General features: G+C 53.1%; 3 long non-coding RNA genes across 4 annotated transcripts; 2 read left to right on the top strand and 1 right to left on the bottom strand.

Moving 5' to 3' along the window:
- The first annotated feature begins 1378 nt into the window (after positions 1-1378).
- Positions 1379-19715, top strand: LOC124090149 (uncharacterized). Its single transcript, XR_009226425.1, has 2 exons — positions 1379-13802; positions 14813-19715. It is a non-coding gene; the product is annotated as an uncharacterized LOC124090149 (long non-coding RNA).
- On the bottom strand, positions 13355-21342 carry LOC124090132 (uncharacterized). The gene is made up of 2 exons (XR_006850968.2): positions 20352-21342; positions 13355-15608 (listed from the first exon to the last, which is right to left on the bottom strand). It is a non-coding gene; the product is annotated as an uncharacterized LOC124090132 (long non-coding RNA).
- LOC124090139 (uncharacterized) lies at positions 21186-26999 on the top strand. 2 transcript variants are annotated; one of them, XR_006850973.2, is made up of 4 exons: positions 21186-21517; positions 24138-24948; positions 25794-25893; positions 26301-26999. It is a non-coding gene; the product is annotated as an uncharacterized LOC124090139 (long non-coding RNA). The 2 variants fall into 2 exon arrangements; XR_006850981.2 differs by lacking the exons at positions 25794-25893; positions 26301-26999 and having other exon boundaries at positions 24138-24978.

Here is a 26999-nt window from a genome sequence, read left to right as displayed (position 1 = left end):
CCCGGTGCAGCCCCGTCGGCTCCGCGCTCTCTGCAGAAAAGGATTCTCTGCGCCCCCTGCCCATCACTTGGATCTTGTCTGGGGAGGGGCGGCTTTTCCTTGGAAGTGCCCCCTGCCCCGCCGCGGCGAGGGATACGAGGCTGGGCTCCGATCGCCGCGGAGGCTGCGGGGCCCGCGGGGCGCACCCCGCCCCACGCACGCCTGCCCCGAGCCCTGGCAGGCGCAGCCCCGGGGGCTCCCCGCACCCGGGAGGAGGCGGCGGCGGTGAGTCTTCCCGGTTTCTCCCGCGTGGCACCCTTCCCCGAGCCCCGGCACGGGTCGCGGCAGGGTGCGGGGTGGACGCCTGGGGGTGGGGGGAGGTGGGAACCGGAGCAGGAAGGTGGCGGCGGGGATAGCGCGCGGCTCTCCCGGGACCCGGCGCGAGACGCTTGTCTGGGCTGCGATCGCGGTCGCTGCCACCACCCCCGGCGGCGGGGCCGGGCTCCCCCACCCCAGCCCTGTCCCCAGAGGGGCGTGTTAGGCCAGGAGGTGGGACAGGGGCGAGGCGGCCCCCCAGCCCCCTAATAATGCCGGGGCTTGGAAATGAGCGAGGCGGTAGAAAGCCAGCACCCCGCCCCCACCCCGGAAAGCCCGTTTGGGAAAATGACTCGCTGCGTGACCCCGATATCAATGCGGTGCCGAGAGCAGGCCGCCCGCCCGCCCGCCCGCCGCGCCCCACTCCACGTGCGCCCGGGGCCGGAGTGGCACGGGCGGCGGGGGCCGCGCGCGCCTCGGGGGACCGGCCCCGGGGACTCCGGAATGCCGGGAGGACAGTCCCCAGAGAGTTACCATCTTACCCCGCCCCCCCCCCCCATAGAATAAAGTTAGGCGCCCCCTCCCTCTGGGAGCAGGCGGCCATAGCACGTTGGCCTCAGCCTCTCTGGACAGGAGTAAAATAAAGAAGAACTCGGTTCCGGGGTGCCGATCGGGATGTCTGGACCCGAGACGACGCCAAGTTAGAATTCAAAAGAAAAAAGTTAGAGGGGGAAAAAAAAGGCATTTTGATTTGGGAGGGGGGTGGCGTTTCTGGTTTCTCCTGCTTCCAGTCCCCACCGAGGGGAGCGTTGGAATGTGCCGCTCGGATCCTCTGAGGACACATCCATATTTATAATTTATTTTTAGGAGAAGTTGTGAAAAAGGGAGGGGGGTTAAGTAGGGGGGAAAGGTGTGCTCGGGAGGGTGGCCTTTCCGGAACCTGAAGGCTAATCGAGCTATTAAGGTGGAAATAATTTCTCCCAATCTGGACGAGCAGCAAATTTGACTTTAATGAGTGACAATTAAGGGCATAAATATCTAAACTTTATTTAGCTGGGGGTGGGGGGTGGGGCTTAAGCAGCACCTCAGACACTGGATTTATGCGTTGCTAAGGGACTTTGGGGGAGCCCCTGGTATTTGGGGGACGCTTTCAGGCCTGAGGGTTTGGCTGTCCCCCGGAGGTGAAGGACACTCCAGGGAGTGGACAAATACGCCCCTCCCTCCCACAGCGACTCCCTGGTTTTCCTGAGGGGGCAGCCAGCCATGATTCCTTTAATTATCCAGGATTCTCCCAAATCCTGCCTGTCGGCAGCCTGCCCCGCGCGGTGAGCTGTGAAGGGGACTCACTTCGGGAGGAAGGTTCCGAGGCGGTGGGCCCAGAATCGGGGTTTTGAGGGCGAGATGTGTTTATGTTTTATCCAACTGGCCCACAAAGTCCCGCTTTTGGGGTCATGCTCTGCAGCGAGCGGTTCAGGCCCCGGCTGCCACTGGAGGGTGGGGGCCGAGAGCGACACCCCCGGGGCTGCGCGCGTGGAGCGGCTGGAGAGCAGGAGGCTCCCCATTCTCCCAAAAGTAAAAGGCCGGTGGGCGGGGGCGTGCTGATCTGCAAGTGTCTTCTCGGTTTGCTGAGCCCGCTGTGATTTCGAGGGCCTCTCCTTCCCCGGGAGGCCAAAGAGATACCAGAAGGTGGAAAGCACAAGGTCTCCCCCTGAACCCACCCGCACGGTGGCTTGCTGAGATGTTGTAGTGGACAGGACCCGCGGGGGATGAGCGACACGTGGGCTGGCTGTATTCAAGTGTCTGAAACCCCCTCAATAAAATCCCATGAGCTCATAAATCGAAATGACATTAGATTTCAAGGGAGCAGGCTGCTTCTGGCTTCCACCTGGAATCGCAGTTTTCCTTACAATTCTTTGCTGACTCTTTGTTGAAGGCATTTTATAAAGTGTGCATCACGTGTTCAGGGGGAGTCTCTAAGGCAAGGTTAGTGGGGAGTAGGAATGCTCCCCCTCCACCCCAGGACCTGAACATTATGAAGTTGTAGTGCTTCTCACTGAATCTGATCTCCACTTGCAACCTATATAGGCATCCCTGAAGCCTAAATTATTTTTAATGAAGTGCTCACAGCAGGGAATAGAAAATGGAGCTGTCCCTGAACAACTTTTGAACAGCAGAGTCCCCGGGTGGATGATGTGTCGATTTGATAGACGTGGCACATGGACACACAGGGGAGGTTTGTGCTGTCCTAGCAAAAAGTTCTTCACTTGCAGAGTTCTTTCTCTTTATTATGGGACACGATGAAACAGCACAATTTTCAGGAGTCCACAATTCCAGCGTGGCCCGTCCATGGGAAATTGTCACATTGTGAATTGTGTTTGTGCTTTGCTGAATCGCCACCCCGAGCTGACTGTCAAATCCTATTTGCTTTGCTAAATAAGGATATCTCACCAAATTAGCCTTTAATGATACGTCTACAAATAGGGTGTTTTACGTGAATTAACGAGGCCGGAACACTGAACGTTGCGCCAAGATACTGAGCTATAATTGAGGCGATGAAGCCGAATGTTAAAATTACTGAATTGTTAAGTGTGGAAAATCAGACGGAATTTAGTGCTAAATGTGAAACGATTTCTGCTTTAATGGTGAGCGTTCCCAAAGCACAGGCATTGCCTAAATCCAGCCCTCTGAAACCGTGCATGTAATTATGAATAATACATTTAGCAAACTTCCCCCACCCCCTGAGTTTTCAAACAGGAAAAGGAGTGTAGAGAAGAGATCATAAATTAATATTTTGCAAGGAGGACTCCTCATTAATTCAGCAAAGGACCCTCCCTGATTTTTATATTTTTACTGCCACCCTCCCCCAATAATAATTTTAAAAATATCCAACATGCAACTGTTGAATATGCTAAGTACATTTGAACTTTTCTCCTTTTGCCTCTGTGTGTGTGAAATTTCATTAAGTAGTTGCTATTTCCCCACCCCCAAAGAAGTGCTGAGATAGAGAACAAAAATAGCAACTTTGAATTTAGTTCTTAGCAATACACCAGGCATACAGGAAAAATATTTTGATAGAAGGGGGGAAAAAGTATGGTTTGGGGTAAAATAGAGACTAGGCTCTAATAAAAAAAAAAAAAGATACTTCCTTCAAAATAAAGCATGCATTGATGGCACAAACCAACTCTAACATTCAGAACAAGAAATTCTGAGCTGATCAACTTAGAGCTTCCGAGGTGGGTAGATCACCCTCCCTTAATTTGGACTGTGGCTTAAAATACAGTTATTTTAGGCCTGGGGATAAAAATTAGTTTAGTGAAAAGTTAAGACAAACTCTGTATTTGGAGTCATTTGCCAGAAAATGTGTGTATGCCCAAACAAAACATGGTTGATCAGAGTTCCTTTATGCTGGAATTTTCTGTCTTGCCCACCGAACACAGGAAAATGTAAAATTCTTTTTGCTTGTTCGATTTGGATTGAGGTGAAAATAAATTACAAGCAACAACACGGATACCCAGGGTGTGACGTAAACAACTTCAGGCTTTCCAGGGAGAGAGTGGAGCTTCCGGGGAGTTGACTTTGGGGTCCCTCTCTCACCCACCTGCCAGACCCAGCCCCCCTCCCGGCCTCAGGTTCTCTTTTCAAAGCAGTCCGTGTTCAGATGCTGCCTTCTCAATATCCCCAGTCGTATGGGATGCAGAAAATATTTACAACGTTTGAAAACAAAGGTTCTGATTTTATATCCTCTTTCTTATATAAAACATCTTGAGTTTTTGGAACCACAAAGTAAACTATTGCCCTCGGCGAGTGGCCCCGACTGGGTGTACCGCTGCATGAGGGAACCCTGGAAGATGCCAAGGTGTCACCGAAGGCCACTTTTAAAATGCTTTGGGAGATGGGAGCCATGGCATGTTTAGGCTTTTCTGGAGGACTTGGCCTAGGCAGGGAGAAGAGTCAGTGGCCAGTGCGGGCCTGGTTAGCAGCTCAGCGGGCTGTGGAAGTTTCCTCAGATGCATGCAGCGAACTGGGCTCGATGCTAGACTCCTACTTGAGCTCAGTGCTAGGGCCTGTTGGCATCTGTGCCCAAGACAGCCTGGACCGCTGCCAGCCCAGGCCCAGACATGGCCTTGTCGCCATTACTAGAGCCCAAAAGCCCACACACAACCCAGACAGGTGCCTAAAGCTCCCTCCTCCTAGGACCAAGATGGCCTCTGGTTCAGCCATGAGGTGGGCTGCTTGGCTCCCCAGGGCAGCCTCCCCAGAGACTGCAGTAACCTGGTGATCTGGCGGTCAGTGTGCAGAACCCCACTTTGCTCATTGCGGATTTCCAAATGCTCAGAAACAGATGGGGTCGCCCCACAGGCCGGGAGCAGATCCACTGTGAGCACACAGGGCTTCCCCTGTGGACTGGGCCTTGGCAGCCTCTGTCTAGGGCTGCGATCCTTCTCTCTGGGGTGGGCAGCATGGCGCAGCCTCCTGGAGCACATCTAAGTGGCCATGCAGTTGTTTGCCATCTTTCTTCAGCCCCAGGAGCCTCCCACCCACCCTGGGACCTGGGCCGACTCCTGTCATCAGACTGGCAGGCAGATCCAGGCCAGCAGGGCCAGGACTTGAGCCTGGAAATGCAGAGAAGGCCCTGGAGGGCCCTGGGAGGACCCAGAAGGAGGGCCAGATGGACAGAGAAGGGGCTCACATCTGAGCCACCTTGGGGGTCGGCTGAGGGCGAGGCCAGAGTGGGCCTTCTGGGCTAAAATCTACAGGGAAAAGGTTTACAGCCCGCCGTGCCTTGGCATTGAACGTGCCCGCTCCGGGAAGCTGGGGCTCAGCCCTGAGTCAGCCAAAGCCCTGGGACTCCCATTTGGCCCCGGTAACTGGACTCCAGGCCACCAAAAGGCCTCGTGGGTTCCTGACTGTATCTTAAGATGGCATTAAAAGGTCCCCACCCGGCGCTTGTGGGACATGCCATATTTAGTCTCAGGTTCACCCAGGGAATATTTTAGGTGCTGCCTGAAAGGGGAGATCTGGGCTGGGTTGCGGGCCGTCACATGGCAGGGATAGGATCACTCCCTCTCAGGCCTGGCCCAGATGCCTGGAGTCTCTGCCAGAGCTTCAGGGCCACGCGGCGGGTGCCAGGGAGCCAGCGAGCACCCCGGGAATGTGCTGGGATGGCTTTTCACCCCGTTTTCCTTCTGACGGCGATAAGGCCACATCCATTCACAGAACTGACAGAGGCTGTTTGAGCCCCTCTCTTCTCTGAGATGGCCCAGTGTGATATGCCAGCGAACAGTCTCCTCCTCTCCTCCTCTCGGGTGTCAGCTGCTGGGAGGGGTTAACCCTTTCAGGGCCCTCGGGCCGCTGGCTGGCCTCAGGGACACTTCTCTGCAAAGACCTCTGAGATCATTTGTCCCCCAAATCCCTAAATCCTCAGAACTTAGTGGCCAGCACAAGAGGAGCACCGCGACCTTGGCAGTGACTTTGCCCTCTCGGCGATAACCATCAGGCTTCCCTACCTGAGCCGTCTGGCCTTGGAACTAGCTGCTCACCTTCCAGATAGTTTCACCTGGGTCCCCAAGCTGAGCGCCTTCCCACGGTGCAGAGGGGGCATCTTGATGGATGTGGTTGGTTGTTGGCGTGGATCATCAGTGAGGGTTTGGAATGAGGGTTTGGAATGATCGTTTGGCATCTGGGAGCAACATTGCAGATGGCCCAAGTTTAGGGAATAATCCGTGTGACCGTTTCCAGAACCTGCTGTGGGGTCCTCAGGATATGGAAGGGGGCGCCTCTGTACTGAAGCTGCGTCGTGGAGTCGCGTGTAGCCCACGATTGCCACCCTGACACGCTTCCTTCCCCCGCATTCCCCAGAAGGGCCCACTGTAGAAGCTCACTCTAACCTTGTCCGTTTTCTCCTTTTTAGTCTTGGCTCTTGGTGCTCTAAGAACCAGCGTTTCCTGCCGGCTGGTTGGTTACCGCAGGGAAAATGAGGGACTTTTGGGGGCAGATGTGTTTCCATTCCACTATCATAATGCCCCTAAAAATCCTTATTGCTCTTGCAGTATTCCTCGGGGGTCCCTGGGCCTGGAAGATGTGCCGATCTGAGTTCCTCCAGCAGCTCAAAGAGACAGAGGTCTTCCCCAGACTCTGCCATGGCTCCTCGGGCTCCCTGGGAGCTCTGCCCTCACTGGGCTCAGACTGGTACCACGAGACACAAAAAGACGCCATCCACACACACACTGGTTGCTAAACACACTTTTTTACCCTCCAGGCGCACAGCCTGAGATGGGGCCTGGGAAAAAAGGTGCTGTGGCTGGAGTCCTCCTCTGCTGGGGGGGGGGAGTGCAGGGGAGAAATAAAAACAAGCGCTACCTGTTTGACGAGGCTGGTCTTCCAGCTGGGCCTCCAGGATCTTCACCTTGGCAGGGGGCCCCTGGCAGTCCTGCCCTCCTGCCAGCTCCCTAAGACAGGGCGCTTTCCCACTCGCTGCCTCAGTTTCCCCATCCGCCAAGTTGGGCGGGGAGGCACACCTCTGCTCTATCCTCAAAAAGTTTTTGGACGCAGCCAGTGTTATCATGAGCTCAAGTGACACACGAGCTCTGAAGGTTTGAAAATTTTGAAAATGGGGAAGTTAATGCATGAAACCTGGATAGGATGGATACTAACGTTTCCTAACACACGGAGTCGACTCAGACGGGAGGGGGAAACATCCTAGCAGTGAGCACAGGTTTATGGAAGCAGCCACACCTGCATTCCAGCCCAAGCTCTGTGATTGTCTTACTGTGTCACCCCAGGGAAGTGACTCAACCTCTCTGGGCCTCTAGTTCTTCATGCATGAAACCCACAGGTTGGTTCACAAGTTTCTCAAGTCTCTTGAGCATACCCAATGATTTTGAGTGGTAACTGGGTCAAGGTGTTATTTTTTATTTTTTATTTTTTTTTGTAGTTGTAGATGGTCAGCATGCCTTTATTTTATTTGGTTATTTTTATGCGGTGCTAAGGATGGAACCCCGTGTCTCACACAGGGTGAGCCAGCACCGTGCCAACGAGCTACAGCCTCAGCCCCTAGAGATGTTATTCTAATAGGTACTTCTTCGTACAGCTAATTTCCATTTGTGGCAATCAGCTAGGTTTCCAGTTAGGGTAGGAGCATAGAACTTTTTCACATCAATTTATGTAAACAAAAAAGAGTGGGTTTCTCAAAAGAAAAATAAGAAGCAAATATAATACAGGTGGGGCAGGAGTCTAGATGGGAGTTTGTAGAGTCTCACATCCACTTTTTAAGGAATTGTTCTCTCTCCTGGGGATTCCCTGCACCTTGTAGCTGGTGGGGGAGGGGGAGGGGGAGGGGGAGGCCCGGCAGTGGGGTGGACCCACCCATCCCTGCTCACCAGCACTAGAGGCCCCTCTTGCCCCACACCCACCCATAGCTCTGGTTTGTGTCCATCCTGGGGTCACGTGACCCAGCACCCTCCTTTCTGGCCGGGCACCTCTCTGCACCCGGGTTTCCTCAGGGGGAAGTGAGGAGAGGAGGCCTCTGGCAGGTCCGCGGGGGACCAACCAGTTAAGGAGACCTCACACAGAAGCAGGGAGCCTTGCGGTGGGTGGGGGTGCCACGGCACCCTAGGCCACAGGGAGGCTCGTCCAGCGGGCCAGACAGTGCAGGGCCACCAACCCCCCAGGACCCTGGTTTTGCGGGGAAGCAGCCGGGGGACACTGAGTCCCAGCCAGCAGGGCCAGTGCGGTTTCACTTTCTGCTGCGTCATGGGGTGGGGGGTGGCAGAGGGGCCCAGCTGGCCAGCTGGGGCCGGTACAGAGGCCCATGGACAGCTGCTGGCCCAGCTGCTGGCACACACCCCCTACCCCTGCCTTGCAGCCTCAGGGTGGGGGCTGGGCCATCGCAGCCCCTTAACTGCCTTTCTGCCCACATGCTGGAGAGCACCCCAGTTGAGAAAAGCCAGGACCAGGCAGGTGGTCCCTTGAGCGGGTGGGGACTCCCCAAACCTGTCTTTAGGCCAGGGCAGGCTTGAAACGCGAGGACTGTGGCTGTCGGTTCTGAGTCGGATCCTTGGCTGCTGCCTCCTGCACGGGGCAGATCTGTTAAAGGGCCTGCTGCTGCGTGTGGGCTCTGGGCCAGGTGCTGGAGGTGGGGCAGGGGTGTGACATAGCCCCTGCCCTCCCAGGGCTCTCCCTGAAACCAGGGGAGGTGGCACGAGAGCAGGCCAAGTAATGGACAGTCCCACGTCACGGGGAAGATGTCACTCCGTGTCAGGCGTGTGTGCACCTCGGTAAGGTGTCAGCTCCCGGGACGCAGGGCCGGTCAAGAACGTAGCCCCCGGGAGCCAGCCGTCCCGTGTCTGAATCTGAGCGTTGCTGCTGACCGGCTGTGTGGCCTCTGGTGAGGGACATGTCTCTGTGCCTCGGTCTCTCTGTCTAGAATAATGAGGCACCCAGAGGGCCGCAGTGAGGAGGAAATGAACCCACATCTCTATAAAGAACTAAGAAGGCACCTGCAGCGACTCTCGTGCTGGGTCTTAGCTGTCCCCTGATAATCAAGGTGAACTATTATTATAAAATGAACTGTGGTCACCACAGAGGCTGGGGACATCAGGAAGGTTGCCAAGCCTGTTTCCCAAGCTGTCGGTATGTCACACAGCGGGGTCCGTCCACAGCGTCTGCAGGACAGTTGGAATCCCCAGGAGAACTGAAGGCCTGTTACAGATTGTGCTGCCCATTTTCTCTTGCTCCCATGAGAAGGCCGCAGAGGGTGGAGCCCGTGTCTCCCTCATGGCTCTGTCTCTGGGTCCTAGCATGTATCAGGTGCTCAGTTAAGAGCTGTGAGCCAAAGCCGGTGAAGGGGAGGCTACTCCCAAACCACCCTCCTTCATCGACGCCTTCTTGGGAAGCAGGTTGCTGTTGCCGTCTCAGTTCTGGCCACCCCCGCTGGCTCCCAGACAGCCCTGGGAGTGCCGAGGCTCCCGTCTGTTAAGGTCTTCCCTGCCCGGGGCCTGTCCAGCACCTTGCAGTGGGTGACTGTCCCACAGGTGCTGGTGGGAGCTTGAAGGCAACACAAGTACTTAAGGGCACACAGGCCAGAGTCCCAGGGACTCGTTACTGGGGAAGAGGCTGGGTGCCCAGCAGACGATCCTCAAGTCTTCATTCTGAGCAGGTTCAAGACCCAGCTGGAGGTCAGGGGTCAGTTTCCTGGACTGTCTGTCAAATGAGAGGGTTTAAGGTAAGGATCCTTTTCCCTCTGAAATTAAAATTCACCCACACTCTCAAAACTCCAAAGTATAAATATCACCAAGAAGCAAAGAACCATCTCAAAAATCTTTTGGATAGTTATAATAATAACAAACGTTCTCACAGGCGTGATCCGTCACTTCAGATGACAACTTATGAAGTAAGTGTCACTCTTCGTTTCCTAAATAACGTCATCACCATCAACGTGAGTTGTGTGCTTTGCATGCACCAAGCACTTTACGTGTGTGAAGTCATTGTAGTTTAACAGGGATGGGAGGTACTAACACTGGCCTCTGCCTACCGATAAGAGAATGGGCTTGAAGAGATGACCAGACTTGTCCAAGTTCACACCTGGCATGGACAGCCTGGGGCTCCAGTCCAAATCTCCCATCTCAAGTGTCCATGACATTTTCTGAAAATGTCCGTCTCGTAACTGTTGGAGGCTTTGCAGACTGCTGCAGCCGCTCAACTCTGCCACAGTAACTCAAGCAGAGCCACAGACAGTACAGAAATGAATGGCAGTGGCCCGGTGTTCCAATAAAACTTTATTTATAAAAACAAGGAGTGGCCCGAAGGTGGCCCATCTCCGTTCCACACTGACAGCCTGCCTTTCAGTAAGACCAATGTGACTTGGCCCCTGCAATGTTCTCTCCTCACCTGTGAGGTGACTCAGAGTCACATTTCTGAGCAGATGGCCCCTGTCTCTGGGGAGATTGAGTTGACTCTAGCTCCCTCGGGGAAGTTCTAAGCTCTTAGAAGTCACACCTATTAGGACTTACTAGTGACTAACTGCTCTCCTAGAACACCCTGGGGGACTTACTCCAGTTCCCGCAGTAATTTTTAAAGAGAAAAGTAAGTGTCGTAGTTTAGAATAATACCACAGAGGGCACTTTGACTGTGGAAAGCCCTTTGAATTGAGAATGAAAATGTTTTCAGGTACAGAGAGGTCTCCAGGCAGGGGACGTCAAGGGCACGTGCATGCAGGGAGAAGGAGGGTCCTGGGGCTGGAGGATGACTGTCAGGAGAGTCAGGGAACAGGGTGTCCCTTGTTGATAGCTTTATTGAGATGTAATTCCCGTAACATCCATTCACGTTTTAGATATACAGTTCGATGGCTTTGGGCATGCTCGATCACGCAAGCCCTATTACAGTGAATTTTAGAACATTATCATCATCTCACAAAGAAATCTGAGCCCTATAGCAGTCCACCCCCATCCCCCACATCCCCCAGCACCCTTGACCCTGGGCAGTCACTAATCTACTTTCATTTCTATAGATTTGCCTTTTCTGGACATTTCATATAAGTGGAATCATATAATATGTGCTCCTTTGGGTCAGGCTCTCTTCTCATGGCATGACGGGTCTCAAAAGTTCAGCCATGTTGTAGCACATATCAGAACTTCATTCTTTTTTGTGGCTGAATAATATTCTGTTGTATGGACATACTTGTCTCTCCATTTGTCGATTCATAGACATAAAGGTTGTTTCCACGTTGGGTGATTATAAATAATATAACTCTGGACATTTGTGTGTTGTGTGGGCACAATCTTCATTTCTCTGGGGCATGGAGCTAGGGAGTGGACTTGCTGGGTCATAGGGCAACCCTGTGTTTGACATGTTGAGGAACTTTGGGACCAGGTCTTTTCAACTGTATTATGGAAATTTCCCACCATATCTAAAAGTAGAGAAAATGTTGTCCAAACCATCAGGTTCCCATCGTCCGGGGTGGGCGATGGTCATCCTTTTGCCTCGAGCGGGTCACTTGTGGATGGAACAAGAATCACCCTGAATGAGGCAGGACCAGGTATGTAATTTGGGGGAACCCAGGGTGAAATGAATATGCAGAGTTCTGGTTCAAACATTAAGAAGTTCAAGGTGGCCGTAGTGGAGCGTTAAGCCAGGCTCGACCCTGTGACTGCATGGGTTCCACGACCACCAAGCCAGCCCTGCCCCGAGGCCAGCCACAGGTGGAGCAGCCCTGATTCAGCAGATGCAGGAATTTAGGCCCTCGGTGCCTGGGAGACAGAAACACCTCTCACCTCTAATCCCAGGAAAGCTTCCAAGGACTGCTGGGTCCCCTATGGCATGTGGGACAAAATTTAAGGCCATTTCATTTGAATCTCCAAAAATAAGATGACCCCGGGTGACATGTGGGTTCTAAGCACTTAAAAAATATATAAATAAATAACCGTTTGTCCTAAGCCTTCTCCCCTAAGAGCTCACGGTTGTTTTATTTGGCCACACCATTTTGTCCTGGATTCTGAGTGTCCTCTGAGACCCCAGCGGATGACAGGGCTGCAGTATGAAAAATAGAGACCCGCTGAGCAGCAGGCGGTCCACAGGGGACCAGGGATGCCCAACAGAATCAGGTGGCCATGACAGATGCCGGCAGCCCATCGTGACAGCTGATCTGGCCAGCCTGAGACAGAGCCCGTTATACTCCTCGGAGGACAGCCTCCACCAACCCAGTGAGCCTCACCTCCTGTGCCCACCTGGACCTCAGCCCCAGGATTCACAATGTCCTTCACCCAGAGATTCAGAGCCCCCAAGTATTGGGATGACCCCCCAGGGTGCATCACACCGGAAACCTTGGCGGGAAGGGGTGTACGGCTCACCTGGGAAGGGCGCCAGGAGGGAGGGAGACGGAACTCAATGAGGCGAGAAGAGGAAGCCTCGCAGCTCCTCCGGTCTCTGCAGGGTCTCATCCACCTGTTGAGCTCCAGGTGGACCCCGTGAGCCCTTTCGTCATCTACAAGCCAGACACCGTCCCTGCCCGTCCCCCCACCCCATTCTCCTGACAGGTGTGTAATAAAAAGAAGTATCATTGAATTATACTGGTCCGACTCAGAGTGTAGAAGTGATTTTTTTAGGCACCACTTTATGTTTTTTTAATTATCCCCAAATTTAAAAGTTACACCGCCCTATGGTTAAGGGAAATAGTACAAAAGAGAATAACGTAGGAAATAAATAAAAATATGCAATTTTTCTCTTAACTCCAACCTCATTGAGAAGTAGCCACTGTGAGCAGTTTGTACAATCTCCATGCGTTTTGTAAGCATGGTGCCATTTTTTTTTTGCTCATAATGTGAAGAAGATCCAGCAGGGTGCGGTGGGCTCATGCCTGTAATCCCAGCGGCTGGGAAGGCTGAGGCAGGAGGATCAAAAGTTAGAGGCCAGCCTCAGCAACTTAGCAAGACCTTAAGCAACTCAGGGAGAACTTATCTCAAAATAAAACCATTTTTAAAAGAGCTGGGGGTGTTGCTTAGTGGTTAAGGACCCCTGGGTTTAATTCCTGGTACCAAAAAAAAAAAAAAAAAAAGATCAAGGGTATTTCAAAATAATCTGCAGACCACACAGCATTCAGCCCCACCTCATCCTTCTAACCGGGTCCAGCATCCCACCACACTTGACCTGTCCCCTACTGGCTAACATTTGTGTTCGCTCCAGGATTTTGCTTTACTCACATAGGATAAATTCCTAGAAGTGCAATTTCTCACTCTGAGAATATGTGCATTTGAAATCTACACTATTGCACAGTGCCTTTTAAAAACACAGTAGCATTCTCGAGCCCCTGAACAAGTCACGTGGGGGGACCTGTTTCTGACACCCTCTCCTACCCCAGCAAGGATGCCGTGTGGCGGGAAGCCAAAAATTCCCAAAGAGGTAAGTTGAACTTTCTACTGCGGGCTGAGGTTGGGGGTGGACGTGGCCTCCGAGGTTGATCCTGTAGCTTTCCTAGGAGAAGAGCCATTCAGAGCGTTCGGTAGTTTTGGGTTTTAGAAACAAAGACAGGGTTTGGGGAGGTGAGCCAGAACTGTGCAGCAAGAAGCACTGTGAGAGCCAGTATTTATTTCTCCAGCACGGTTAGAAGTTAAATATGGTCAAAACATATTCTTCTTTTTAATTTACACAAACAAATATGTTCCCAGGCTGACACCTCCGATGCCAAGTTTCTAGGGGAAACGAAATTCTGCTGTGAGATTATAAACCACTAGAGAGAGAGGGATGGGAATGGAAAAGCCAGGGCGCGTTGGCTGTCCACGCCCAGAACCCGGCCGGCCGCTGAGAGGTGTCTCTGTCTCGGTTGCAGATGGACCTGCCAGAAATCTCAGCCGATGAACCGTGCGACGTGTCAAGGCCAGAGGACAGAAGAGACTCCAGTTCTGATAAAAGGAGACCTGCTTGGCTTGGCATCCGCTCTCCTGCCAATCAGGAGGCTGCAACGCTGTTTCCAGAGCCGGCTGATGAATCAGGGGAGAGAGAGGCACAAGGACACCGTGAGTGGCCTCTCAGGGCTTGGGCTGATGTAAACCCCAAACAACTTGAACCGGTGCCAAGGGAGGGGATTAAAGCAACATGTTATTTGGAGAGATTGCTTAATTTATTGAGCTGCGGCGAGGGCTGCAATGAAACGGAGCCCTTGTAACCGATCACCTCCTGCTGCAATCGGACTTCTGCAACTCAGGGCTGTTTTCCAAGAGTTTTTCTGGAACAGCTTGGGATCTTTAGCCTCTGTGGTGGGGTGCTTCTGAGCCCTAATTTATCCAGGCATGCTTTATTTTTTTTTTGTAAGAGTGGCAGGCTGATGTTAATAAAGAAAATAAGCAGTGTTTTATGGACTGCCTTGTGTGCACCAGGCACTTTATATACATTATCTCTAATCCCCACAATTTCCCGGTGAAATAACCCTTCATTATTCCCTGTGTTACCGTAGGAAGCTGGGGGACGGAGATGATTTTCGAGAGCGACCTGGTCCAAGACAGAAGCTGCTAGCCACTGGCATAAATTAGATAAGATTAAATATATTTAAAAATTCACTGGACAGGGGATACTAGCAACAAGTTCAAGTGCCCGGTAGTCCTGTGTGGTCAGTGGCCACCACACCAAACAGTGCATATTTAGATCATTTGGGTGATTGTAGAAACTTCTGTTGCTCAGTTGGTCCAGGGATCTCATAGCCTGAAATAGGCAGCCCCAGAATTCAAACTGAAGCTAATGGGCTTCCACGGCAGAGCTGGTCTACTATCCACTTTGCTGAGAAGCAAGGACTACCACAGTGACCCTCAGCCCAGCTGCACGTTACGATTACCTGGACTTCATTTAAAAATATATATCTTGGGGGGCTGGGGTTGTGGCTCAGCGAGTAGAGCGCTTGCCTAGCATGTGTGAGGCACTGGGTTCGATCCTCAGCACCACATATAAATAAATAAATAAAATAAATTATAAAATATTATGTCCATCTACAACTAAAAATTTTTTTTTAAATATATATACTTTTTTATTATAGGGTTCCAGCCCCGGAGATTCTGTCCTGTGATTTATGTGGACAGGGACAGGCATCGGAAGGTTTTATAATTCCGCATGAGACTCCAGTGTGCAGCCAGGAAGGAAACCGGCTGGATGGGAGGATCCGCACTGAGGATGTTGGAAGGGGCTGCGTGGTCTCTTGGGGACCAGGAAGTGGGCTTTTCCCAGAGCAGCCTCGTGGGAGAACCGAGGCTCACGCCCACGGGAGACTTAAGGGCTTCCTCACACGCTCCCAGCTTGATGGGAGACACAGTGGGGGGGCTTTGCTTTTAGACACCAGACTTGATCACATGTCATGGAAGAAAGCAGAGGCACCTGAGAGATCACAGAGATGAGGTGAAGACCTGTGGCTTGAACTGAAGCTCTCATGAGCCTTATAGACAGGAACACGTGTTTGCTGGCTCCTTCCATGGAGAAGTGAGACAGAGCGACTCATTGTGTGTGCAGTGAGCACCCTGTCACCTGGGGTTATGGTCTCTAAACACCACTGTCCATTAGAATTCAGGGCTCCGTGGAGAAGCAGCCAGTTCCCAGATCTGCGGCAAGAGATGTTGCAGGTGAACTGGGAACATCTTGTCATCGGGAAGCAAGGCAGCTGTCGACGACTACTGGGGTCAAATCCACGAGGATACAGGAGACCACACGAAGAGGCTTGGCCGAAAGGGACAGCTTGAACATCAACAAGTGTAGTCACCGCACAGTGGTGCTGGGGGCTGACGTCATGGAGAAAGCTAACCAGAGCTCGGGCTCTGAATGAATGGAATCCCAAATAACGACTAGGAAACAGAGAGAAATCAAACAGGGGTCTAAGTGAGCTTCCAGCTCTACCAACTTATAAGAAGCACAGGACAGAGAAGAACGTTTTTAAGATCCTTCAGGGGGCGCACCAAGCAAAATCCAGACCCCCAGAAGCTCCACAAAACCCTGTTGCTTCAACAAATAAATTACAAGAGAAGACATAGAAAGGGGAAGAACCTAAAGATTAAGAGAGACGAAGGACACACACCAGCCAATGGGGACAGTTTCCATGAAGACTTTGTTTCTCAATATCCTCCAAATCTATGAGCTCCATTTGGATCCCGATTGGACCCAACTATATAGAAAACATCGACAAGACAACTACAGAAATTGGAATCCTGATCAGATATTTGCTGATATTAAAAACATCACTGTCACGTGGGCACCGTGGCGCATGCCTGTAATCCCAGCAGCTCGGAGGCCGAGGCAGGAGGATCATGAGTTCAAAGCCAGCCTCAGCAACTTAGCTAAGTCCCTGAGCAACTTAGCCAGACCCTATCTCAAAATAAAATATAAAAAAGGGCTGGGGATGTGGCGGCTCAGGGATTAAGTGCCCCTGGGTTCAATCCCCAGTACCAAAAAAAGAAAAAAAAAATCACTGTTGGACTGGGGACACAGGTCAGTAAAAAGTCACTGTTTATAGGCGTGGAGGAGGTAAGAAGAAATTTTTCCTTGGGAGTCATATACAGAAATATTTGCAAAAGAAATAACCAATGTCAGGAATTTGTTTCAAAATAGTCTGGGAGGAGAGAAGGGGAGGAGGGGAAGGAGGTGTCCACGGCTGAGGGCTGGCGATTGCCGTAGCTGGGCTCCTGACCACACACTCTGTCCCTCCCTGGGTGTGCAAGAAGCCTTTCAAAATAAAAAGAAAAAAAAATAAGGAAAACTAGCCTTTTCCTGCCCTTCTCTCAGAGGGATCAGGTTGATCGGCCACCCGGGGCCTGCATCTCTGGGGCCAGCCTGGGCAGCAAAGCTCAGTATATACAACTTTAAGCAGCCCACCCCGTCTCCATGGCAACCAGCATCCAGAAGCCTCCCACCCCCAAGAGGGTCAGGCCAGGCTGCCAGGGTCACGCAGGACACATGCGGCTGCTCCCTTTGGAGAGTCCCCTAGATGGGTCTTCACAGAGGACGCCCCGACCAGAGCGGCCTCTCAGCACCCTGTCCCCCTAACTCTTGCTGCCTCTGTGCAGCCCCTGAAGGAAGAGAGGACAGTTAGTGGGAAGAAGAGACCCTGAATCAGATCCAGGTTCAAATGCTGACCTTTAACCTCCTCGAGTCTCGGGTTCCTCATCTGTAAAGTGGGTATAACGGTCCCTCAACTAACTCAGCAGATCTTTGCAAAGGGAGATCCATGGCAAAGGGAGGGGAGGAGGATCTAGCTCTACCTGGTGGAATCCAGCAGATCCCCCAGAGTGAAGGGTGACCTCATTACCACATAAAAGTTAGGATCAAATTGAGAGGCAGGGGTAACCCTATCGAAGGTCAGATCCCAGATTTTGAATCAAACTGGCAGTCACCCCTTAGAGAGCCTAACTCCCGAGCCCACCTTCCATGAGCCGAAGTCACCACCCTCCAGCTACTAATCACCTCGCTACGGCAAACACTGGAAGAACTTTGCTTGGTGCTTCCATTTCCATGGGGCAGCGACCATAGTCCCCATCTCTGGAGGGAGCAGTGGGCTTGGAGAAGAGAGGTCACCCACACAGGCCACTCTGTTGGTACACGGCCCCTGTCTCTTATGCTCTGGGGTCTGTGTCCTGATTACGCTTTGAAGTTCAGTAACAGCAGAAAATCAGTGCTACTAGGAAGCCAAAAGTCTCCCCAGACCCGGCTTCATTTTGCAAAGGAACAAAGTGGCCCAGAGAGGCCAAGTCATATGTCTGAGGCCACACAGTGAATGAGCAGCTAAGCCCATGTCCAGGCTCCTTGGGGACAAGTGCAGGGAAGCCCTGAAGAGTGGGGGAAGCCAACTCTTTCTGCCCCAGAGTAGGGTGACCAGCTGTGCCAGTTTGCCTGGGACTGATGAGCGTGGGACTGGGGACTTTCCAGGCTAAATCAGGAAGGTCCTGGCCATCGCCCCACCTGTGGGATGCAACGGCCTCACTCACACTCCCTTCCACAGAGGGGAGGCATCTAAAAGCAGGCATGTCCGGAAACAAGGATCTGGGATGCAGCCAGCTAAGGAGAGCCAGGGAGACCTCACAGAGGGTTAGGGGCTCCATGCTGCTGGTACCCTGCGAGCCGACCACCCACATCATGAGAGGCTTCAGCACCTTTCTTAGGTCCCCTCCCATCTGTCCTGCCCCCAGTAGCCAGAGTGTCCTTTCTACATTGCAATCGGATGACCCTCAGCCTCAGTTTACAAACCTTGGTGGCTCCCCATTGAGATTTTTCTATTGCTTTGGAAGCTTTGCAGGCACAGGAACCCCTGGGTGGGCTTGTCCCTGACCACCTGTCCGAACCTCCCTCTGGAACCAACCTCACCCTTACAAGATTCCAAGCAGGGTCAGGATCACCTAAGACGCATTAACTACACCCTCCCTCCCGACAGTCCCTCTCCCCAGGACTCCCCCCACCCACCCCCACCACTTTTCTTCCAAGATACCAGTATAACTGTAATCACAGGTTGATTTATCTAATCAACTATTAATATCAAGTCTCCCCTTCTGGCCCGACCTCCACCTGAAATCACAGAAGCCACTAGGACCCCCTGTTCTCAACTTCAGGAAGATCTTCATGATGTCACAGGATGGAAGATCATCCCCCCAAATGACCAGTGGCAGCCTGGATCAGGGGTATTTTTTGTTGTTAATTAGTGTCCCTCTTCTGCCCACTCCTTAGCTCTGTTCACATCCCTAACCTGGCACTAGCTTAGGAAAAAAAATCCAGGCAGAAAATAGGAGCCCAAGTTCAAGTCAAGATGGCTCGCCGGTTCCTGCTCTGCTGGTAATTAACATTGAAAAACATTCATTCCTTGTCTTGGCCACAAAGGTAATAATATAAATGCACAGCCTGATTACTTGGCTGCTAATTCCCATCTTGATGTTTTTCTTCCCCTTTCCTTAAATTAATTCCAGAGTTCTTCCAGATTTCTCGTTGCTAAGCTATAAAGTTCCAGGCTCTGCAGTGTGGCTGCTAATTGGCCGAGAGTTCCTGGGCAGCTCCAATCAGAACCAGGCTGTAGGAAGGAGTGTCCACATCCCTGCTTCCCCTGGGGGGTTTCAGAATGTTCTGGGTGATGTCATGAACCACACAAGTCTTTGTCTAACTCTGCAGAACCTGTTTTCTTGAGCCGGCTGAGGAGAGATGCCACAGGTCCTGAAATTCCCCTGGGAATGGGGAGTCTCCAGGTCTTAACAGGGGTGATCGGGACCTGTTTGTGGATGACGGTTGGGACCTCCTACGGGGGCCAGGAGGGATGCCTCAATCTCCTCAGGACTGACCTGCCATGTCCACTTCCCAAGCTGGCCAGTCTGAGGTGAAGGAAAACTTCACACCACTGAACTTGGAATCGCTGGGGTGAAGGCTACATTTAAAAAGGACCCTGAAGGTCCTGGGCTCTTGCCATTGTCCTCCTAAATAGCTGGGACTACAGGCTCTAAAGGACTTTAAAATGTAGATGGAGGACAATTCAGGTGTGTCACCTCCAGAATTTCAATGAGAAACCACCACCATAAACTGAATCCCTACTGTGTGCCAGTAGGAGTATTCTCAGCACTTCCCATCCTGGATCCCCATGGGACAGATGGGGACCATGATGCAGCGCGGCTGCCATCTTTCAGGAAGAAGGAAGTCACAGGAACCAGACCTGGCCACACTGATTGGCTCTTGGATGAGCACATGACCCAGGTGGGCCAATGGGAATTTTCCTTGAGACTTTTCTGCCCCAACTATAGAAAAAGACCCCAGATGGTTGTCTGTGCCCAGCTGATGGCCACTGGGACATGGAGAAGGTGCCTGTGAAGCCCTCAAAGACATGGAACCCCTGGGGTAATGCTTGAGCCCCAGCTGCAGCTGGAGGGAAGCCAGGTATACTCCCTGGATTGTGAGTGACAGAAACAGTAAATTATTTTTCTGCTTAAGTCAGTTGGTCAAGTGTGTTTGTTGCTTCTGAGGAATGCTGAGAAACAGGGACACATCCTTCCCCCACAGGGGTGCCTGGCTCTGGGGTGGGCAGTCTGCATATATCCACACTCAGGGTTCTCAGAATCACCTGGGGGGGTGTTCCCTTTTACAGATGGGGAAGCTGAGGCTCGGGAGGGGATAAGGGAGACTCGTCCTGGTAAAACTGTCACCGCGTATGCTCAAGAGGTTCAAACCTGAGCCGCCTTGGTGGCCCCTCAAATTCAGCTCGTCCAAAACTGAATTCAGGCTTCTCCCCCACCACCTGGTTTCCCTCTGGGGTCCCCAGCTGTCCGTCCAGTGGTGCCAACTAGAAGCCAGGTGCCATCCCTGTCCCTCTCTCCACATCCAGCCTCACCAAGCCCCACAGGGCTCCTCAGCAGCCCTGGAAGCAGCTCACTTCTCTCTCCGTCCACACCACCCTATTTCTCCTTGGCCTTCTAGACTCGCCTCCCTGCTGGCTCTCCTGAGCCTACACCTGCCCCCCACCCCCAGCTTCCTCAGCATCCAGAGGGGACGGGTCTCACAAACCCATCTGGTCACACTGCCTTGCTGGGAGCATTTGGGTCTCAGGACGTCGGGACACACATTCCTACCTGGAGAGGTCATGAGGACGAGATGACCTTGGTCCTACCTGGCTTGAGGTCTTGGCAGGCAGGAAGGCTCAACGGTGTGCAAGGCTTGGGGAGCCATGCCTTGTGCCTGGCACCCCATGCCATCAGCGGCCCTAGAAAGCAGAGGTGCTTATTAACCCATCACAAAGACAAAGAGAAAAAGGCCTGTATTCTCATAAAAGCTTATATTTCTAGAGAGGGAGATCAACAACACACACACACACACACACACACCCCATAATTCAGAGAGCAGGATAATTCAAGGCATCCTGGACTTGTGAGTCCTGAGAATTCCAGATGCTTCCAACCTGATTCAGATCTGCTAACATGTGCAAACCCAGGATGCAAATGAGGCTTACGCACATGTGATTATGTGCTTAAAAGCGACACACTGTGCTCCCTCTTTGACAAACACCTTCACATAACACGGAAGGCCACGTCTCAGTGGGACTCCCCCAGGCCCCCTGGAGTTCCACAGAACAGCCTCTTCCTTCCTACCCTTCTCTCCCACTTTGGTGTTGGGCACATATGCAGGCGACCCCGCCCAAAAGGTCTTTGCGCATGTAACCAAGTTCAGATGAGGTCACACTGGACTCGGGTGGGCTCTACATCTGATGACTAGTGTCCTTTGAAGAAGAGGAGAGGTCCCACAGAGACGTACACAAAGAAAGTGACCGTACAGTGACACGGGCAAAGGTGGGAATGTCGCAGCCACCAGCCAGAGGACACCAAGATCTGGCTTCTCCACCATGGGAGGCCAGGGGACGGCGTGGGCAGCAAGCCCCGCCCACCCCTGAGCTTCCAGCCCCGAGAAGAGTGACAGGGGATATGTTCCTGTTGTTGTCCACGCCCGGGTTTGTGGTAGCTTGTTACAGCACAACTCGGAACCTAGCACACCTCTCCTCTTTGTCCCCTCTCCACGCCCAGAGTTGGGCTGGTGCAGGAAAACATGTCACTAGCCAGTGGCAACACCCCACCTCCTCACAGCTCACCTGGCCAACCCTGAGCACAGTGCCCTCCAAAGCCATCCTTGCCTGGAAGATGACCTCCACTCCTACCATGGTGGCCTGGGGACAGCTCTCAGCCCCACCATGGTGGCCTGGGGACAGCTCTCACTCCAGGGGGTATGAAGCAGGACCTGGGAAGAGGTAGGCTCTGCCTTGGAGGGGCCGGCAGGGGAGCCCCTCCCTCGGGCTCCAACCACGAGCGCGTCTGCTGCTCACCTCTCCAGGGAGGGCTGGGCTGTGGTTGTCACATTTGGCTCCTTTAAATCAAGGGTGCAGAGGGGCAGCTGTGCATGTGTGCGTGTGTATGTGAGAGAGAGAGCGAGAGCGAGCGCACACTTACTTGTGTAACTTCTCACACACAAAGTCTGCAGAACTGCGTGGCCCTCGCCCTCCCGCCCTCTTCCCAGACAAATACAGATAATGAAAAAGTAAATTGAGCAACAGGTCAGGTCTCTTTGGAAATCAAGGTGTTTGAACTCAACAGAAAACAAGCTGCTGTTTATTCTAAATCCCAGGAAATGAAATAACTTACCGGATCAATCAGGGGGACAATATGTTGTTTGAACATCAAAAGCCATCCACTCGCCATCCGCCTGAGGATGACCAAGTTCCCACCATAATTCCTGTGATAGTCACCGTGGTTCCTGCTCACAGGGTATTTTCTAAGGGACAGGGACATGCCGAGCACTCTGGATGGGCGGTCGGTTTAATTTCCACAGGGTTCTAGGAAATAGATGCCCTGAGACCCAGTTCACGGGGGCAAGCAAGGCACAGAAAGGTGAAGACTTCTCAGGCTACCACGGGAGATCAAATATGGCCAGGAATTCCCTTTGCTCTGCCCACGTGGAGGTGGAGTCTCTGCTCCCCGACACCCAGCTGTCCTTCTGACTTACTTTGACTACAGTAATGCTCTAGAAGCTTCTATGTTGGTGACTTGGAATACTCCCCAGTTCTGCTTGGTAAGAAGAAGCTGGCCCTACGTACCATACTGAAAGATGAGAACTGAAGCCACCCAGCCAATAACTGCAGCCAGTGGTCACACCAAAATGGGGGAAGAAAGCCATTGTGGCCCCTCCAGCTCTGCTGGTCCTCCAGCCGGCCATGAGCTGTGAGCGAGGCCAGATACAGACAGCAATGGCGCCATCCAGCTCACCCTGAGAATCATGAAAAATCATATTCCATTATTTTAAGTTACTACATTTTGGTGATTGCTCGTTATGCAGCAAAGGCTAACAGATACATCAAGAGGCCAGGCTGGGATTCTAACCCGGGTCATCCATTTCTAGAATCTGGGCCTCTCCGAGGCAGAGACTGTAGCCACCGAGCTGAAGAGGACACAGCCCCTTTCCTCTCCAGGGAAAGAGATACCCACGAATACCAAGTACCCGCTGGGTCACCAAGTGCCGAGAGGTGTGTCTCAAGCTGGGCTCCCGGGACACGGATCTACGTGTTTCTATTTAGAGGGACCACTGCTGCCCACCTACCATGTGACAGTCACTGTACCAGGTGTTGGCAGTGAGCGACAGGCGTGGTCTCTGATCTCATGAAGCCTGAAATTTAGCAGATGGACCAAAGGAAGCCACAAGCAGGCAATGTCCAAAATGGTGAGGAGCACCTGAGAGAAACCAGGAGGACTGAGGGAAGAGTGGGGTGGGGTCACTGTCGACCCCGTGATGGGGACGACAGATTTCTCCAAGAGGGCAAGGTTTAAGCTGGGTCCACAAGAAAGAGACAGAGTTGCAAAAAGAAATAACCCAAATGAAAGGAACCACGTCGGGAAAGGCCCTGGGGAAGCTCAAAGATGGATTTCTCAGCAGAACCGGAGCTGAGAGATGGAGGAGGAGGTGGCTTCAGACACGGATGGAGGACAGGCTGGACTAGGCACTCGGTGCTGCACTTGGAGGCCACAGGGGTCATTGGACATTCTCTCCTGGTGTTCTGGAAAAGTGGTGGGAAGTGTTGGCCAGAAGAGGAACATGACTTTATTTAAATTTTAACAGATTCCTCTGTTGGGTGGAGAACAGATTATAAAGGAGGTAAGAAAGGAAGGAGGGACATTCATGAAGAGGTCACTGCAGTTGGGGCAGAGATGCCAGTGGCATGGACCAGGGCAGGGGAGGGTTGAGAACTACACGGACTTGGTATGTTTTGGAGTAAGAGTTGCTGGGTGCAGTAACTGTCCATCCAACTACTCAGACAGTGGTGCACACCTGTCATCCCAGTGGCTCGGGAGGCTGAGGCAGGAGGATCGCGAGTTCAAAGCTAGCCTCAGCAAAAGTAAGGTGCTAAGCAACTCAGTGAGGCCCTGTCTCTAAATAAAATGCAAAATAGGGCTGGGGACGTGGCTCAGAGGTTGAGTGTCCCAGAGTTCAATCCCCGGTACCCCCCACCACGACCAAAAAAAGATGGAGGGAGAGTTGACAGAACTTAGAGAATGGATTGAGGCGTGTGTGAAGGATCGTCGGGTAGTAGTTTGATCTCCTCCAGAAGGATTGGGTGGTGAGCATCACCTGGGTTGTACAGGATCCCAGGAAGCCGGGGGGAAGTGAGCCAAGACAGGAATCCAGGAGGGGACTGGTCCAGAGCAGGTCACCTCTGAGGGCAGCTGGTGCTCAGTCCCACTGGGGAACTTCAGGAGACCAGAGAGCTCCCAGCTGAGGGGCGCGGGAGCTGGGGTGTCTATACACCAGATCTCCCCATCAGCCATGAAGGCTGCTCCCAGACAGTTCGCCTCTCAGGACTCTCACTTTCCACCCGATAGGGCTGGCCGGGCTCCAGGAACCAGGGAACATCTGGAGGCAAAGAAGCCAGGTCCAGGACACTTGAAGCAGGACAGGTGGATGGGAGGCCTCGAGGTCACAACCAGAACCTCCCACCGTGAGCAACGAGCCGCGGATTCCTGCTCTGAGCAGCAGCAGTTCTAGGTTCATGGGGTCCCCAACATGTGACATGTGGCTTCTTCATCTTCCCCCTCCAGTGACTCTCCTCCTCCATGAGAGCCCTGACGCTACCCAGCTTTATTCCCAACACCCACCCCCCGAAACCTGCTTCTCTCCGGTCACTGGCTCCACTGTCCACCCGACTCCTCAGACCAAACTCCCGGGGGACTGCCGTGAGAGTCCTTTCTTGGTTCATCCTCTAAAATGTTCTGAATTCAACCAAGTCTCTCTCCTCCAGTCACCCCCCACCTCTCACCCGGACAACCACCTGAAATCCCCACCCCGACTCCGCCCCGACTCCGCCCCCACTCGGCTCTGGCTTGGATGTGGCTTGGATGTGGCTTGTCCTGGCCAAACCTGTGTTGAGGTTCAACGGCCCTTGGGCGTTGGGAGGGTGGCCTGCTTGGGTGGCTAACAGGGGCGAATGCCTTCCTTGTCGGGGTGAAGTTCCCCAGGACCTCACTCTTTTTGGACTGGGGCGGTTACCTTGAGAGCAGGTTGATACGCAAGACCACTCCTCCTTCTTTCCTCCTTTTACATGTGCCTGTTTGTGCTCCTACCTTCTGCCATGAGTTAAAGAAGTAAGAGGCCTTGTCCAGGACCATGCACTCAGACCTCCCTGCCCTTAGGACTGTGAGTCAAAAGAAACTCTTTTCTATTATACATCTCCCGGTCTCAGGTATTCTGTTATAGCAACAGAAAACAGACTCAGATAGCCTCCTTGGTCCAGAAGCCAAAGTGATCTTTTATGGAAAATGAGGCCACATCATTCTGCTTTTTCCAACCCCAACCCCTGACAATCAATTCCCTATAGCTCATTTCTTTTTTTTTTTAAATATATATGTATTTTTAGTTGTAATTGAACACAATATTTTTATTTCATTTATTTTTTTTAAACATGGGGCTAAGGACTAAACCCAGTGCCTCACATATACTAGGTAAGCACTCTATCACTGAGCCCCAGCCAGCCCCAGCCCCTCCCTGTAGCTCATTTCTGCTCCCTCATAGTCTGTTCCTCACACTCATTCAGCTCTTTCCTGCCCCAGGGCCTTTGCATGCACTGTTCCTTTCGTCTGGAGCATGGTTTCCCCCAGAGCTTGCGAGGTTAACTCCTCTCATCATTTATGGCTCAACTCAAATGCCAATTTCTTCCTTCCTTGGTTCACATGATGGTTTTTGCTCCCTCTCCCCCAAATACACACTCCATGAGGTTGGGGCTCCCCCCCTCACCACCACACACTAAAGGCAGGGTGTACAACGTGCCCAAGGTGCCGCAAGCACTCACAGAGCGTTTGTTGAGTGGACCATGGCAGTGGTAACAAATGCCATATTCCCCCACGTGACTCGGAGCCTTGGGTAGTATATTTCCAGCCTCTCTCCACGTTTGCCCTGTACCATGGCTGCATTTGGGGGTGAGCGGGTCGGTTCTCTGCACACCCCAGCGAGCCCCCCAGCCTGCTTTGTGCCGTAAACATCAGGACCATTTGCTGAGAGTCTGGAGAGAAACGGAACCTGGCAACTGTCACCAGAGCCGAGCCACGTCCCTGCCCCTCCCAGAGCTGCCTCCAGTTGGCACAGGTCTCCTTGGCCACGTCCTGGGCTCTGGGACCCTGAGGTGGCTCTGGGAGTGGGGAGAGGGAAGCGCTGTCCTCCGGATCTCCGTTTCTGACCCAGACCCACATCTGGAAGCTCCCCTCTGGGGGAGAGGCGGGGATCGGGTGGGGGCTTTGCCTTTCTCCTCGGGTCCAGCTGAGCGCTGAGTCGGGGAAACGTAAACCTCGGCCAGACATGAGCAGTGGCCCTTCCCTTCGCTCTGGGGACCAGGGGCAGCCTGGCTCAGCCAGCACTGCAGGGGTGGGTGCCCCCGGGAGACAGCCAAGGCTCCTCCCTACGGGGCCCAATGTGTGGCACCCCACCCCCACCCACTGCAGGGCCACTGACTCATGTGACATAAGATTCCATCTCGCCTCCCTCTCTGTCCCCAGATGCCCGCTGTGATGCTGGCAAGCTGTGCCCCCTCCCACCCCAGCAAGTCACTCGACCTCTCTGAGCCCTGGTCACCTCAGGTGATAAAGCAGAGGCCCCGCCTGGTACTCACAGCGGCTTGCGGGAGCCCAGCGGCTCCAGGCACAAAGGACGCTCCGACACAGGCGGCCTCTCCCGCCGTTAGCCCAGAGCCCAGCTCGGGACGTTTCTAAAAATATGTTTTATTGGATTTTTCCTTTTGAGCCCCAGAAGCAATATCTATATCCCTCCAACAAGCAGATCAGCAGGGAGACGAGCGGAGAAAACGCAGCCCCCTCCCCTCCTGGGACCTCACGGGCTCCCTGGCCCTTCCCTGTCCCCAGCTCCCCCCCCCCAGGAGGTGGCAGTGCCAGGCTTCCCTCCACGCACTCTCTCTGCAGCCATCCCTCTGCGAGCGCGTGGCTCACATTGTACAGAAACCGGCTAATTCCACGTGCAGCCTCCCGGGGGCTACAGCACAGAGAGGTCCACATTGCCCCTTGGCCATGAACCTCAACGCACCCCCAGCTGACGGTCGGTGGGCTGTTCCCAGCCCTTCTCTAACCAGCAGCGCCGCCCTGACCCGTCTGCCCCGTCCTCCAGGAGAGTCCCACAGCGTGGTTCTGGGTCAGAGGGACAGTTCCACTTTGTATTTTTAATAACCATGTGCTGCCAGGTGA

This window comes from Marmota monax, unplaced genomic scaffold, assembly GCF_021218885.2.
Source record: "Marmota monax isolate L192 unplaced genomic scaffold, Marmota_monax_Labrador192_F-V1.1 WCK01_AAM20220418_F8-fsc00035, whole genome shotgun sequence".
NCBI lineage: Eukaryota > Metazoa > Chordata > Mammalia > Rodentia > Sciuridae > Marmota > Marmota monax.
Note: the sequence above shows the minus strand (reverse complement) of the source record. Positions and strands in the feature narration are given on the sequence as shown.